General features: G+C 39.3%; 1 protein-coding gene across 6 annotated transcripts in view; it reads right to left on the minus strand.

The window, feature by feature from the left end:
• Nucleotides 1-14814, minus strand: part of DGKI (diacylglycerol kinase iota) — a 205421-nt gene that overhangs the window by 129955 nt on the left and 60652 nt on the right. The window lies entirely within an intron of this gene.

Raw genomic sequence — 14814 nt, forward strand, 5'->3', positions numbered from 1 at the left:
TCTCATAGCTCTGAAGGCACAGATGTGGCCTCCTTCAGAAGTCATAGATAGTGACCAGAAACCCTTCTGATGCTGGCTGCACAGCACTGGGGGCATATCCACTGCCTGTCTCCCTAGAGGCATCCAGCCCTGACAGAGCTGCCTCCAACAGTGAGCCATAAGGTGGAAGCACAGTACACTGCCAATACAAAGCTCAGCAGCACATGAACAGTCAGTTTCCTAAAGCTTCTTAACATTATTGCATTGTATATATTAGAACCTGATGGCAGTGGTCAAAATAATCTCACAGCTCCGGTTGCAGTGATTCAGAAGAGGACAAAAATCATCTCAGGGAGATATCTCCCTTTGTAAGCCAAATACACACATCCTCCACAAAGTGAAATGACAGTCTGTTTGTGTAAAGTGCATTTTTGTGATACCACTCCCACAGTGCAACAGCTATTTATAGCATCTCCTAATCTTACCACTGTCCCAAGGCAATAAAGGTCAATTGAGCCAGTGGAGACAATCCAGGTCAGCCATATGCTAAATAAATCTTTTCATTGTCCTGAAAATATACAGTGCTATACATATCCACAGTAAAGGAGCTTGGAAGCCTCACTGCTCTCAGTGCAATTCTGGAAAAACCAAGAGAACTGAATCAGAATCTCTTAAATCCCCCTTCCTGTGGGTAGCATGAACAACTCAGAACATTAACATCAGCCTCTGATCGTTCAATGCCCCCTTTCTTTTTAAAGCAGGCAAGACATTGACATTAAGGGTTTCTTCCAAGATATTTTGCTTTTGACAGAAACCCAGTAGAGAGAAAAAGACCAAGGAAAAGACTTTTACCACCTGACACTGTATCAGGAGGAAACAATTTAGCAAGATTTTATGCCAAATATATCAGTACAACATAAGCCACCCATCTCAATGACTAGATTAAGGCCTTGGAGAAATAAACCACAAGAAACTCCAAACATTTTCTAAAAACATATTTTTCAAGAAAACTTTCAATATTTGCTAGTCTCCTTCCATGTTGTTTTCAGTATCTATGTAGTTATTCAGGCTTCCTAAACAAAAGAGTACATTCTTGTGTCTATTTGTGGTTTTATAACATGATAATTTATTTGGGTGGAAATAGGGCAGTATCACATTTTCCACTCTGCATAACTGACAGGGGTAAAGCAAACCTACTGCCCTCACAACAGAGGAAGGTAAATATGCCTAATGAATGGCTACAGATATCTCAGCATCAAGCCTTGGATGCTATTTCAAGTCAGAATTAGAGATGTGCAAGCCTCCCACAGCTGAACCTGAGACTTGGCCCACATTTCTTTAAGAGTAAGCTGAGGCTGATGAGCCTTTTGGGGGAGACCTGGCACAGTTTTGTGCCAACAGCCTGCCCTTCCTCTGCGTGCCAAGCTGAATTTACAGCTTTGTCTGGAAAGCACAAAAACCACAGGCATGACAGCAACACCTTTATTTTTTTCAGGTCTGTTTTAACATAAAAGCCTTAAAATTATCTCAGGGATTGCAAATTTGCATGAGCCAGCCAGAAGTGACCCTAAGGCCCAGGGGCACGCTAAAAATACATATTATTACACCGCTTCTTATCAGAACTTTGTCTCATAACAGAGACACAGAGTGTCAAAACACACTGCATGCATCCCAGAAGCCTTTCCCATTAACAAAGGAGGTCAAGCTAAACAGCAAGCACATGGCATTCTAATAAGTGTAAGACAGACAAGAGAGGGAAAAATGGGGGGAAAGGGAAGGTAGCACAAATCTGATAACAGATGCTGAGTAACCAGGTGATCGTATCTCATATTACTTTAAATAACGGATTTCACCACCTGTCACTTTTCCAATAGCAAGGTAACATGGTTGGCTTTTAGTTATCTTTCCCAGTACTTTCACCTCCACTGTGCTGAGTGCATGAATGAGAACATAGGCTTGACAGTCAGCCTTTCCCATAGAAGCAAAAGTAATCACAGTTCCCCTGATAAGAGACAGCCATAAAAAGTGCATCTGTGGTTTCATGATATATTCCGTTCTTCAGACTATGATGTCCACAACTTTGTTAAAATGGGCACAGCAGCCAGCTTGCTGATGTAGCAACCAACAGCTAGGAAATATTGCATCATAAATAATCAGCTCTATTTTGATAATTACTTTTTCATATCCATTAATCAATAATTTGTGGTGGATGTTATTATCAACTTAGCTAACACATCACCATTGTGAACAACCATGGGTAAACATTAATGTCTATGTCATTGAATATATAACAAACAAATATATCTGATACTAATTCCACAGCTGATACCCCTAAGGAAATTCTTTAACAGAGCAGTTGACTGTCTTGAAAATCAAAAGCAATCAAACATTCAAGCTATTCAACTACACTGATTTTTTTTAAAAGCATTAGATTTGCATTTTGCTGAAAAGTCAGGCGAGACTCAACCTACTTATTAGATCAAAGGATACATATTTTATCAGGGGAGATTTGAGTTTATATCCCAGCCTTTGGCTTTACTGAGCCTTTTCCTCCACTGAAGGCATATAAATACACTCCAATGAGTTGTTTAGACTCCACAGTTTTACCTGAACCCTCAAAGATCACAACAATTAGTTAATAGTATGCAACCCATGTAAGTGCTAGAAAAAAATCTATTTGGAAGAGAAAGAGTAAGTTAGTGCTGAATGTGACTGCCATTTTTGTTGTCACTGGTGTTGGAGTTGCTGCCTTTCCAAAGCTGGGGATATTACCTCCCTTGCATAGAAGCATAAATTCCCATTGGGTTAGTCTCTCAGCTGCAGGATTGAGAGAACGTAAAAACGCAGAGACTGGCTTCCATAGACCCCATGGCTAGGACATCTGCTGGGAGAGAGGTTTCTGGGAGTCTTTTCTCGAAGTTAATCTACATGTTTACAGAGAAAGGGATAGTCATTTGTATAATGAAGTTTAAGTCACAACAGCTTTGAATTTCTGTGAATATTCTATGTAGATAAACCCTACACTTGCCAGCTCTCAGCTTTGCCAATCACAACTTGAAAATCCCTGTACAAGGCCAGACAGCACCTGTACTCTGTATGAACAAATTATATGCACCTGAGTTTGTTTCAAGCTGGTTTTCACTCCTGCAATTTGGTGCTTATGAATGCAATGAAGAAAATGTACTGGCTAATCTCTGGCATTAAGTTTTCCCCATGCACCTCTGCTGACTGCACTGTGCCCCTGCAACTCACTGCTCCCAGCTTGACTTCTGGGCAGGTACTGTTCTCCTTTTGAGCTGACCACAGGGCAACCATTATTTCACTGCAACATCAATTCCCATATTTTTTGCATTTGATATAAAAGGAGCGAACTTCAGTCATATTAAATAATCTGTCTGGTGTAGCAACCCATTTCTGACAACATCCAGTAGCAGGTGTTTAGAGAAGCACTGGCACAAATTGGGTGATCCTTCCCCTGACATACTCCAGTCCCAGTTTCCAGTAATCAGTAGTTTAAGGACTTCCTGAGCTGGCGGCTTCGTCCAGACCTTTGCACTTAATAGCCTGTAATGGCTCTTTACTCTAGGAATGTGTTGGTCCTTCCCTGAACCCATTTATAGTCTTGGTCTCCACAGCAGGCTATGTAATGAGCTATACAATTTAATTATGGGCAATGTAAAGTACTTCCTTCTGTCTGTTTTTAAAATTCTGACTGATAATTCAATTGCTGTATCATATTGTGAGTAACAGCGAGTAATCACTTGCCTCTCTACACCTTCTGTGATTTTATGAATCTCTTCATGTACCCTTTCATTCACACACACCCCCCCAAGTGGAAGCAGTCTAGACTTAGACTTTTGCTAATCCTGAAGCTCTTCTATCTTTGTCAAAGTTTTCTAGCTCAATTATGTCTTTTTTGAGGTGGGATTGCCAGAACTAGAACAAATATTCAACATCTGGTTGCACTAGAAGCTTATCAGTGGTGTCATCATACTTTCTGCACTGTTCTCTTTAATTATCTAAAGATCTCTTTCCTGGATGTTAAATGATAATATAAAGTCCAAACTTGTTAGCTTTTTTCTCCTGCATGTGCATTATTTTGCCTTCATCGATCTCACATTTCAACTGCAATTTGCTGCAGAGTCATTCAGTGTCAAGAGATCCTTCTGAAAATTTTCTGCAACCCACCCTGACTAATTGTGCAAAGCAGCAGCAAGCTTTACCCCCTTGCACTGCGCTCCCTGTGAGCAGCACTGCTCCCATCACAGGTCACTGGTGCTCCCCATCACTAAACTCATAAGTAAACTCTGAAAACCACCCCATTGCTTCCTACACTTACACTGTTGTTTAACCATGAGGACACCACCCATTTCACCACTAGTTTTGATACCAAAAGCTTTTTTTTCTTAACCTATTGAAGCTTTCTGAAGACCATGTTCTATCCCCTCCGCCAGACCACCCCAGTTCATCGGCCTTGTGCATCTCTCAGCAATTTCTGCAAGATTTACCAGTCCTGGCTTCCTTAGGAAAAGCTGTGCTGGCTCTCCCACAGCACATCACGTTCAGCTGTGCATTTACTAATCCTGCATTTTACCAGCAGTTTTACTGGTTTCTCTGATTAAAACTTGCTCCTGGGTTACCCCATCACCACTCTGTGAACCCCTGTGTGACCACTCTACTCCTCTAGGACTGGAGTTTGTTTAAGGGAGGTATTATAAAGCCCTCTCAGCAGTTTCTAATTTGAATTCCATCAGAATACTTGGCCAATAACTAATCACTAGGCTTTGATTTTGCTCTTTTGTCAATGTCATCTTTAGTCTCCTACATTAACCTTCCCATCCTCCTCAGGTTTATCCATACAAACAGCAGCTCAGCCTAGGACACTCTCAGGCACCCTAAGCAGTGAACATTGATGCAAGAAATTTAATCAGCACTGAAAGAAATAGACCCTTAAAAACTCCTCAAGAAATGCTTTCTTAAGCATCTGTCACCGCCTGCTGCCCACAGAACTAGTGTATGGAAATGCAAAGATTTTGGTAGCTTCCCAGCCACTCGACATCCACATCACCAATACCCCAACAAACCTTTCCTCCCTCTCTCTCAACCCTCACCACACAGACCAGCTTGATAAAACGTGCATGGAAACTGATACATCTCCATGAAACACTGCAGCTCCATGCAGCTCTGAACAGCTTTGCTTCCAGCCTCAAGCCAACCCTCCTGTACCTAATAAGTGGTTTATGTCCACTAGAAACTTACCTGAAGACAGTGAAACAATTTTCCACTACCTAAGCACCTCAAACAGCAACCCCAGAGCTAAAAAGTGACTACAATACATCAAGTCCCTAGTAAGTTCTGATAGGTGCATTTGGCTCTATCACATCAAACACCTTATTCAGCTTGTATTGATCAGGTGCAAGACCAAACTGAGCCAACAAGCCTTTCTGTGACCATCTCTTTGAGTAAAAGTAACATCCAGTAGGCACGAATAATAAACAGAAATCCTACAAAAGGAAATATGAGGCAAAACAAAAGGAGCAAAAAGTAACTGCACAAAGTTTGATCTGGCTAACAGGGGAAAAGCCTCTACTACATGATGTTTTCTGTGTCAACACTGCAGTTCACAGCCATTTCTGTTAGGCACATGAAGGAAGCCTTTTGGTATTCTTGCCCCCCAAATTCTAGGTACAAGAATGGCAGGTTACTTTTCCTATCCTAAAAGAATAAAATAGATACACGAAGCAGGCTGTGTGTTAAAAGAGGCATTCACAAGTACTGTCATGAATATGTTTGCAGTTTCTGAAATGCAGACATGCAAACCGTCACTGCCCTGCGGTTATACTTGGAGCCTGGGTTAGTGTCAAAACAGTGCAAGGCAGAGTACTCCAAATGCCAAAGATCCCCAGTATATAATTTTTTCCATTCTCCTCTTCGTTTCACCAGTAGGCATTTATTAATCACCAAATTTTTTCCTTTTGGAAATTAATCTATGGTTTCAATTAGATTCTGAACTGTGTTAAATTATTCAATCCCCTAAATCTTATCTTCCATCAAGAGTTCATCTTCTCAGAAGCCAGAGAAAGCATAGAGTTTTGTGTCAGCTCCTATCAAGGTGACCAATATATCTTGTCCTAGATCTATAAATCACTTCAGAGTCTATATTGCATCAAAATCAGGGTGACTTTGTTCCTGCATGCCTTCATTTGCCAGGCCCTGGATCTAGCAAATTCCCCATGAAACTCTAACAATCCTCATCTGCAATGTGGAAACAGAAAATGGCTTAGATCCAAGACTTGGATAATTAAACAGATAATTATAAGAAAAAGTCAAAGTCATGTGGAATTCTCTCTGAGCTCCTATTAGAGCTTGGAATTATACATATCACTGGGTATCATTCATTTCTTCCTTCTGCTCACTTAAGGAGTTTTTTGCTTTTACTCTTAATTTATTCCCTACATTTCTTAGTAAATAACATAAAACATGAGGCGTACTTACGGTAGATGGCAACTAAATTTTAGGACCAACAAGGTCCCTCCCAGCCTTTCATTTAAATATTCTGAAAAGGTATGTACAAATGTGGTGATTACTCTTACCACAAAAACTGATAGACCTTGGAGGATTCCTTGAAGTAACAGAAATGTTAGCACTAATTTGTGAGAGGAAGGAAGGAAAAAGTGACACCATTTGTGATGCAATAAAGATAAAGAGTATCCTTTATCCCTGTAATTCACAGAGAAGGAGACTAACAAAGGAGCCTAGGAAAGCTGGAAAAAGAGATATAAAAGCTTTTTCAAACAGATTTATTTTGCTTTATTTTTGCTGCAGTCAAAACCAGTTTGTTTTGGGAGAGGATTTTAATTTATTTTTTTTTTAGCCTTTAGCTTTGAAGCTATGAACGTCAGGACTGTAAAAGACCTTCTAGGTCATGAAATCCACTCAACTCTGTTTCAGGCAAACTTATATGTTTGAATTCATAAAGTTGTCAAGACCCCCCTCCAATCTAGCCCAGTTGTTCTTTTTCTCTTATCCCTACTCAGAAGCTATGCCAGATCTCCACTCTTTAAAATCACCACACCATTAAAATCCTTTCTTTGTAAATTCCATCCAATATGCATGCCCCCATACAATCTTTCTAGAATTCCTATTACTAGGATTTTCACATTTCATCCAAAGAGTTAAAGCTGAACCAACAACCAGTGATTTTGTATGATCTTTCTACAGAACAGAAGGCACGTGAAAGCCTTGATCCAGAAATCTTTAAATCTTTGGGTCAAAATCCTTTGAGTGAGGTTATGTGGGGCAGAGATGTGCATAGGGAGTTAGAAGCTCACATTTCAAAGACTCTGGAATCAATCAAGTAACCAAGATGATAAAATTTAATCACTGTCTTTTCAAGTAAACAACAAGAAATGCTCTAGGGAACTCTGAGAATAAATGATTTCCAGCTGCATCGCAGACTGGACATCAGCATTACAGAAGATTGATATGTTTTTACTATTTCAGAAAACAAAGGAAATCTGAATGGGAAACATTTTCATAACAATACATTTCATCCAGACAAATATCATAGGATATGCAGGACCTCTGTTCTGTAGTTCAAGTGTAGACAAAAAAAATGATGACAGCAAATTGGATGGACATGACTATGGTATGATCACGTGGTTTTTTTCTAAGAATACGTTAAAATAATATATACTGATTTTCAAAAGGAGTGAAGAAATTCTACGTTATAACTCTGCCAACCAGATGAAAATTAGATTAAGGTCTTTTTTCAAGATACTTCTTGGTGGCATCATTTAATCTTCATTTGATCTGGAAGACAAAGAAAAGGAAAACAAGACAAGACAAGGAGAAAGGGAATTTAGAGCAGCATTTTAACATTAGTCTTGGAAATGTTTTCTTGCCACTCAGATGCTAGCACATGCTTTCTAAAATAACCTAATTTAAGGTAATTTTTATATCAGACCAGGATCCTTCGTTGGCATAAGCTATTTGCACAAGCTGAAATGTCATTATGGCTCAAGAACAATACAGCCTCACACAAACTACATAATAAAGTATTCTGGTTTTTTTTCTACAAATCAAATGTGTTCCTTGCAGTGTTGCACTATAAGCTTCAGAGAGATGTTTTAAACATGGATTTTTTTCAGAACCTTTCCATGCCCTCGAGTCATTATGTCCATTTCTTTCTTCATGTAGTCTTTTTCCCTTGAAAATGGAAAACAGAAATTTTCATTGTCCATTTCCACATTTTTCCCCATTATAAGCTTTCATTTAGCTTACAAGTGTCTCACAAGGGTTAAAAATAAAAATCTTCCATTTCTGAGTATGCAAACAAAAATTGAAAAAGTAATGGAGAGTCATATTCACTACAAGAGTGAAAAATAATTCCACAGTCTGTAGACTGTGGATTAAAGAAAAAAAAAAAGGAATACTGTAGGTATACCAGAATAATTTTTTACCAAGTATTGATATAAGAATCAAATTTTCTTCCTTGCAGATGCATAAATACCTAGGACTCAAGGAATGATCCAGAACAAAATAAGCTTTAAAACAATCCAAAGCAACAAATATTTTCTAACAAAAGACTTTGAAAGAACACAGGACAGAGAACTACTCTCCGTTCTGAAAAGCAAGTTAGACTTTCAAATTCTAAACACAATTTTTACAGAAAGCTGTCTAGAGAGCAGGGTAGGGAATGGAGTTGAGGCTTTGTCTACATAGTTCTTGGGCCAAAAAAAAAAAAAAAGGAAGAAAAAAAAGGATGAGGGAAGAAAAAAAGCCTACATTTACTTTTCATTAGGGTGACACTTGAGAAGGGCAGATAAAAATATAAAACTACCATTCATTAACCAAATAAATTCTATTTTCTCTCTAAGGAAGGAAGTTCAGCAACTGAGATAAGACAAAGGTTTTGTCCCCCACTTCCCCCCCCACCAAGTCTATGAGATACAAAAACTGATGCAAAAAAAATTCAACAAGTGTCCTTTTCTTCTCATGCCTCACCACAAAGACTACACAGTTTGATGGCATATACTGCTGTGCTTAGAAAATCTTGTTTTGAGCACCTGAGATGAGAGGCCCCTCATTCCTCAGGGGGCTGGTGGCTGCCAGGCAAGACAAGCACCACCATGCCCCAAGCACCTGCACCTTCATCCCCCCCATACCATTGCCAACTTTCTTCCATTCTGTTTGGCATAGTTTCTGTGCACCAGACTAAGTCCCAAGGGAGCAGGTGCATGTCCACCACTTTCAATTCCTCTGTTTGAAACAAACCGAAAGAGTTCAGCAGAGGGTGGAGAAAAGGGATTTACTGCAGTAAGTGAACAGCAGATGAAAAAAGCAGAAAGCAAGAGTCAATTCCTCAGCAAGTCTGTGTAGCAACCTGTTCCAGCAGGACCCCATCCAAACCTCAAATTCAATCAAAAGGTTTTGATTACTTTTAACAAGTTTTAGGATCAAATAATGGAGGTTTAGGGATTAAAAAAAAAACTAAACCAGGAATGGGGCATCTGGGTAGAAAATATAATAAATCCCCACCTTCCCCTCTCCCTGTCAGCAACAACTGTCTGGTGATTTAGAAACAGGGAAAAAGTGCACCTCCTGTGATAAGATTCCTCTCTTCCTTCAATACACAGAAAGCAGAAAACTTAAAAAACAGCTTAAAATAAACTTCCAAAACTGGAAGAGGATTTGACTCAAGCCCTGCTCTGAGGTGTTAACCTCGGAATACCCAGCGTGTTTATAAAATATGAATTCACATTCATTTGGCTCTGAATAAAACATGAATTATCTACCAAAAATACTTATGTTCAAAGCTTATTCTTGATAATCAACTTTGGAATTACATCTAACTATTTGTAAAGAAATCAGCCTTTCTGTACCAAACCTTAACATTCCTGCCTGGAGGAGAAACCACATCAGGTTTCACATCAGATTAAGATGAAAACATCCCCTGTGTCATACAGTGTTACAAATCTCACTGGAATCACATTGAGGGCATGATGCCTTCACCACGCAGCAGACACTGAAATGGTGCTGCAGGGAGAGTCCAGGGTATTCTCAGTCAGGAGAGAGATTATTGCATTCCCTCCTCACCCCAAGGGACAGCTGTCACAGGGTTGAGCCTAGGTCTCAGTCCTGGAATAGGAAAACTTTCAGGGAGACACAGGAAGAGCAGGCGGTGCATCAAGTAGAGCAGTGATCTTCATGGCTGAGAAGAAAGTGGATATCCTTAGGTCTAGTTAGCAGCTCTGCTGATCTTGTTAAACAAATGGTATAACTGGAGTTTGGTTTGGTTCTTTTTCTCTTGGAACCAATTTCAGAAATGTTCATTTTTCTCATAATCTGCCCTTCTCTTTTTTTCATCTAAATTCTGTTAAAATATACATATGTGGTTTTTCTTCCTCCCTGTTGACTCACCAGTTGTATACAAGCAGGCTAAAAAAAACCCACAATACAAAGCACTGTCAAATGAACATAACAAGGAAACAGCAGGGAGGAAGAAGATTTATTTTTCCTCTAATTTCTTTCTGGCTACAGTAATACTGGGTGCTGCTTCTGTTGTGCCTATAAAACTTCAGAAAAGGATGCACTAAGTTGCTGGTGCTCCTTCAGAGTCAGGTAAATCCTCAGACACCATGACCTGACAGAAGTCTTCCCACCTCAGCCCACCTAGAGCTGGAGGAGATCTGTCATTAACCTTAATGACAGGGCATGCCACGTTACTTGGATATTATTTTAATCTGAAAGAGATTTTGAGTGTAAAACAGGGACTTGTAATGCCACTCAACTCTTGTGTTGGTGTATTATTTAGTCACTGTTGGCAAAATACTGATTTAAAATTAAATCTCTGATGAGACAACAATGAAAGGAAAATATTAGCTCTTTATGCAGTGTTCTCATTATGAAAAATTCAGAGTAGTTTCTAAGGCTTTTTTCTGAGCATTAAGATGTAAAGGTAACTGACAGCATGGGAGATGAAAACCCTTTACCACAAAATTACCAGAGCAAAAGGCATCAACTGTACAACCATCCTGCCCACTTTTACCCTGGAGCACTTCACCCTCAGTCCACAAGTATCACTTGTAGCAGTGAGAAGGAGGGTCAATTGTCAGATTGAATCCAACTTTGACCTTGTATTTTCTTGGGGCTTTTTAAGAAGGAAGCAATGGAGTCAAGTGTCTTATTCCTCTCGCACATGATAAACTACATGCCCCCTTAAGATCTGACCTGTGTGGGAATGCTGCATCATTTTACAAAGATACATGACTAAACAATCATTAAATCATGCTGTTTTCAGATAGAACTAAATCTTGATGGATTAAAAAATCAGTGAAAGTGGACTGCTCATCACACCTTGAATTGGCATTGTCTCCAGGTACAACATTATTTAAGGAAAGAAAATCCAACTCCTGTGAATTAAAATTAACTCTCCTTGAAAACTCGTTTCATTACATCAGCCCCACCAAAAGCATAGTAAGATACAGAAACAAACTTACTGTATTTTTCTCCCCATATATTTTACTGTTGCATCACCTACTCAAAAAGGCACACAAAGAGAAACTATTTCTTTAGACACTAGCCACCTGATGGATGAAATCACACCTTCACCACAAAGTGTCCACTGCTCCATCAAACAGGAGCAAAAACACCCTGTTGCTTTTTGGTGCTGACAGATACAGAGGATGCCAGACCAGGCTATCCTCTGCGAGCTCATATGACTAAAGAGAAATAAAACCTGACCTTTTCTTAGCACGGAAATTCAAACTACTTTAGATCACCTGATCTAATGGGATCATAATATAGATGTGAAAAACATCCAAGTGCAGGAGCAGTAGGGTGTTTATGGTTACTTCCCATGTCACTTTTCCAGCACTCCATAAAGCACGGAATCACTAGGTGTTATGCTGATTTTGGGATTACATCCACTTCAAAGAGAGAAATTCTCCTCAAACTCTATCCTGTATATCCCTTCAACAGACCCTTCAACAAGATAGTAATGGGCAGTGAAGAGAGGTGGGAGAAGAAATATTTTGAACATTGTGCTCATTGCCCTCTTTCTAGTGATATTCCTCATTAGAGGTAATAGCACAGCTTGACCAAACCAACCTGCATTCCTGGGGACCTGGCCCACAGCATATGAGTCACCAAGGAGGAGGACATGAAGGAAGTTACACACATCCCCACCCCAGCGTGCTACTGCACTGAGCTGTTCCAGCTTCATTCTTCTAGCTGCTTTTACCAGAGCAGAAGGACAGAATGAACATAGTTAAGAAGAGGAGAGAACATGAACAGAGGGCACACAGCAAAAGATAGAGAAATCATGACATTTTAAGGGGGGGCATGCCCGATTTCTGCTCTACCTGGGATTAAAATGTACTTTTTAGTATTGATTTTTGCTGCTCTAGAAATGAACATAATCAGCCCATGCTGGCAGTAGGGCAAAGAGCTCACATACTGACACATCAACATGAGCAACAGGGAAGAGAGGGCTAATCCAGATTTTGCAAAAATTACCTAACCGGTCAAGTTAGTATGACCACAAAACACATCCTTGCTGGCTGCCCTCACAGCAGGTTATCTTGACAACTCCACAGGCAGTGTTGCTTCCCAAGAGCCCCATTCAGGCTTTCAAGCCATAAAGTGATACTGAGAGGTTGGAAAATGTTCCACCAGGGAGGCGACTGAAAGTACACAGTAAGATCCTCCTAGTTACAGACAGGTAACTTCCTTAAAACAAATATCACACTAAAGGTCTTGGACAGGTAAAGTTCTGGGCAACAACAACAAAATAAAAAAATAAAGGGAGGGGGAAAAAACCTCTTATAGCAAAACAGACAGAAATGAAAACGTAAGTAAAATACTCTTGCCACCTTTTCACCCCAGATTTTCTTTAGTATGCTCTCTGTTCCTGGAAATGAATGGCGATGCCCACATGGTGATCAGCAGCTGCCTTGCTGGGAACAAGAGACCTGATCCTCAGCTGGTCAATACGGTGTAACTCTGACTCCAGTGAAGCAATACCACTTTGGATCACTTGAGACATTATCCACAAATTAGCTGATCTTAGTTGCTAGCAGTAGCTAGTAAATCAATTATTTATAAGTAATACCAAACAAGGACCAAGAAAAAAAATTAAATTAGGCACCATCAGGAAAGATTAAAAAGAAAAACTCTCCAATTCCCATTGCTTTTGGAAAGCACAGAAGCAGATAACTTCTATTTACGGTGGGAGTTCATAAAACATTATAACCCACACCAAAAAATGCACAGAACACAAACACTGTTTACCTGAGACAAATGCAGTGTTTCAACTTAAAAGAACTTTTAGATTACTTAATTCTTACTCATCCGAATCAGAATGTGAAAATTATTTCCACTTAATAAAATCTTGCTGTGATTGAGGGAAAGTCTGTGCCCCTTGGACTACAGTAACATGAAAAAACTGCTGAGGGAGTGCCTGCAGAAGAGATTGTAAGTGCTCTGAAGCCACTCATTCACACTGGTATGTAAATCAAGCGCAAACTTCCCACTTAGCAGTGCTCTAAGGAAAACTAACAGTAAATTGTGTACAATAATAAAAATTACACAATCTACGGTGCAGTGAATACTAACTCAGATTCTAAAAGGTCCTCCAGAACCTCCACTTATTTTTATATCTTGCTTGCTTTGGTTTTTAAGGCATCTGGTTGCAAAGAGCAATACTGAAACCACAGCCCATCCATAATGCAGCAACGCCTGTCTGAATTTGCAGAGAAACTGATGCAGTAATTTTGGTTATAAAAGGGTCATGATTCAAATGCCAATGACATTACTTCAACATTGTTGACAAAGCACTGCTAATCAAAGCATACAAGAGATGAGGACAAATACCTACAGTCTATTTGAGTGACTGCTCATTTTGGGTAGGCTTTTAAAACAACATTGCTGGTAGCAGAAACACTGTAAGCTTAATTTTCTTGCCAAGTCAGGATTCAACTTTCCAAAGTTGAGAGATGCTGCGTTAACTGATGAAGACTGTAATTCCATCTGGGGTAACACAATAAATTTGAGCTTTGTTCTCATGGTCTGTCATGTCACCAGAAACCTTTGCTGGAGTTACAGAAGTACTACATGCAGACAAGAGTGAATTACCTCATCAATAAAATGTTTCAGGAGCTTTTCCAGAAGCAGCAGCAGAAAAACAAAGAGCAATTGAAACTTGAGAGAAGCTATTTGTTGTACATTATGAGTTAATTTATAATGCCAAAATATTCCATTAACTAAAGTAACAGTTTATTTGTAACTTCATTTTAAGCTCATAAATAACAAAAAAACCTCTTTACAGCACTATAAGTTGTGAAATTTCATTTCTGTAGAGTTGTTCATGTTGCAGATTTTGAAATGCATTATAAAACAGGAAGTAAGCCAGCATTATGTAGATATAAACCAAAAGATACATCTTCCTCAGATATAATTTGTTCCCACAGAGCTCTGGATCTCAATCAGCTTTGATCAGAGTAGCTAATATTTTCAACAGATGCTGAGGATGGGATTTTTTTTCTTTTAAAACAAATAAAAGGCATTTGCCATCATATCTCATCCAAATGACTGCATCCTAAATTTAGAGCAGTATTTTAATCTTCTAATCTGTACAAGATCTTGTTCTGGGATCATGTTCACTTTAGTGTATCCATCATCACTGGACTGAATTCAAATGAGAAGGGAAAGCATTAACAACTGTTTACTAAGAAATACTTTTTTGGAGAAGGGAGGGAACTTATTCAACAACTTACTGAAGTGCATCACCTGTCTCCTAATATCACCTTCTTTGAAAAGCCACCTGGAAATGGA

This window comes from Pipra filicauda, unplaced genomic scaffold, assembly GCF_003945595.2.
Source record: "Pipra filicauda isolate LSUMZ 115617 unplaced genomic scaffold, ASM394559v2 scaffold2_size9829703_pilon, whole genome shotgun sequence".
NCBI classification, from domain to species: Eukaryota; Metazoa; Chordata; class Aves; order Passeriformes; family Pipridae; genus Pipra; species Pipra filicauda.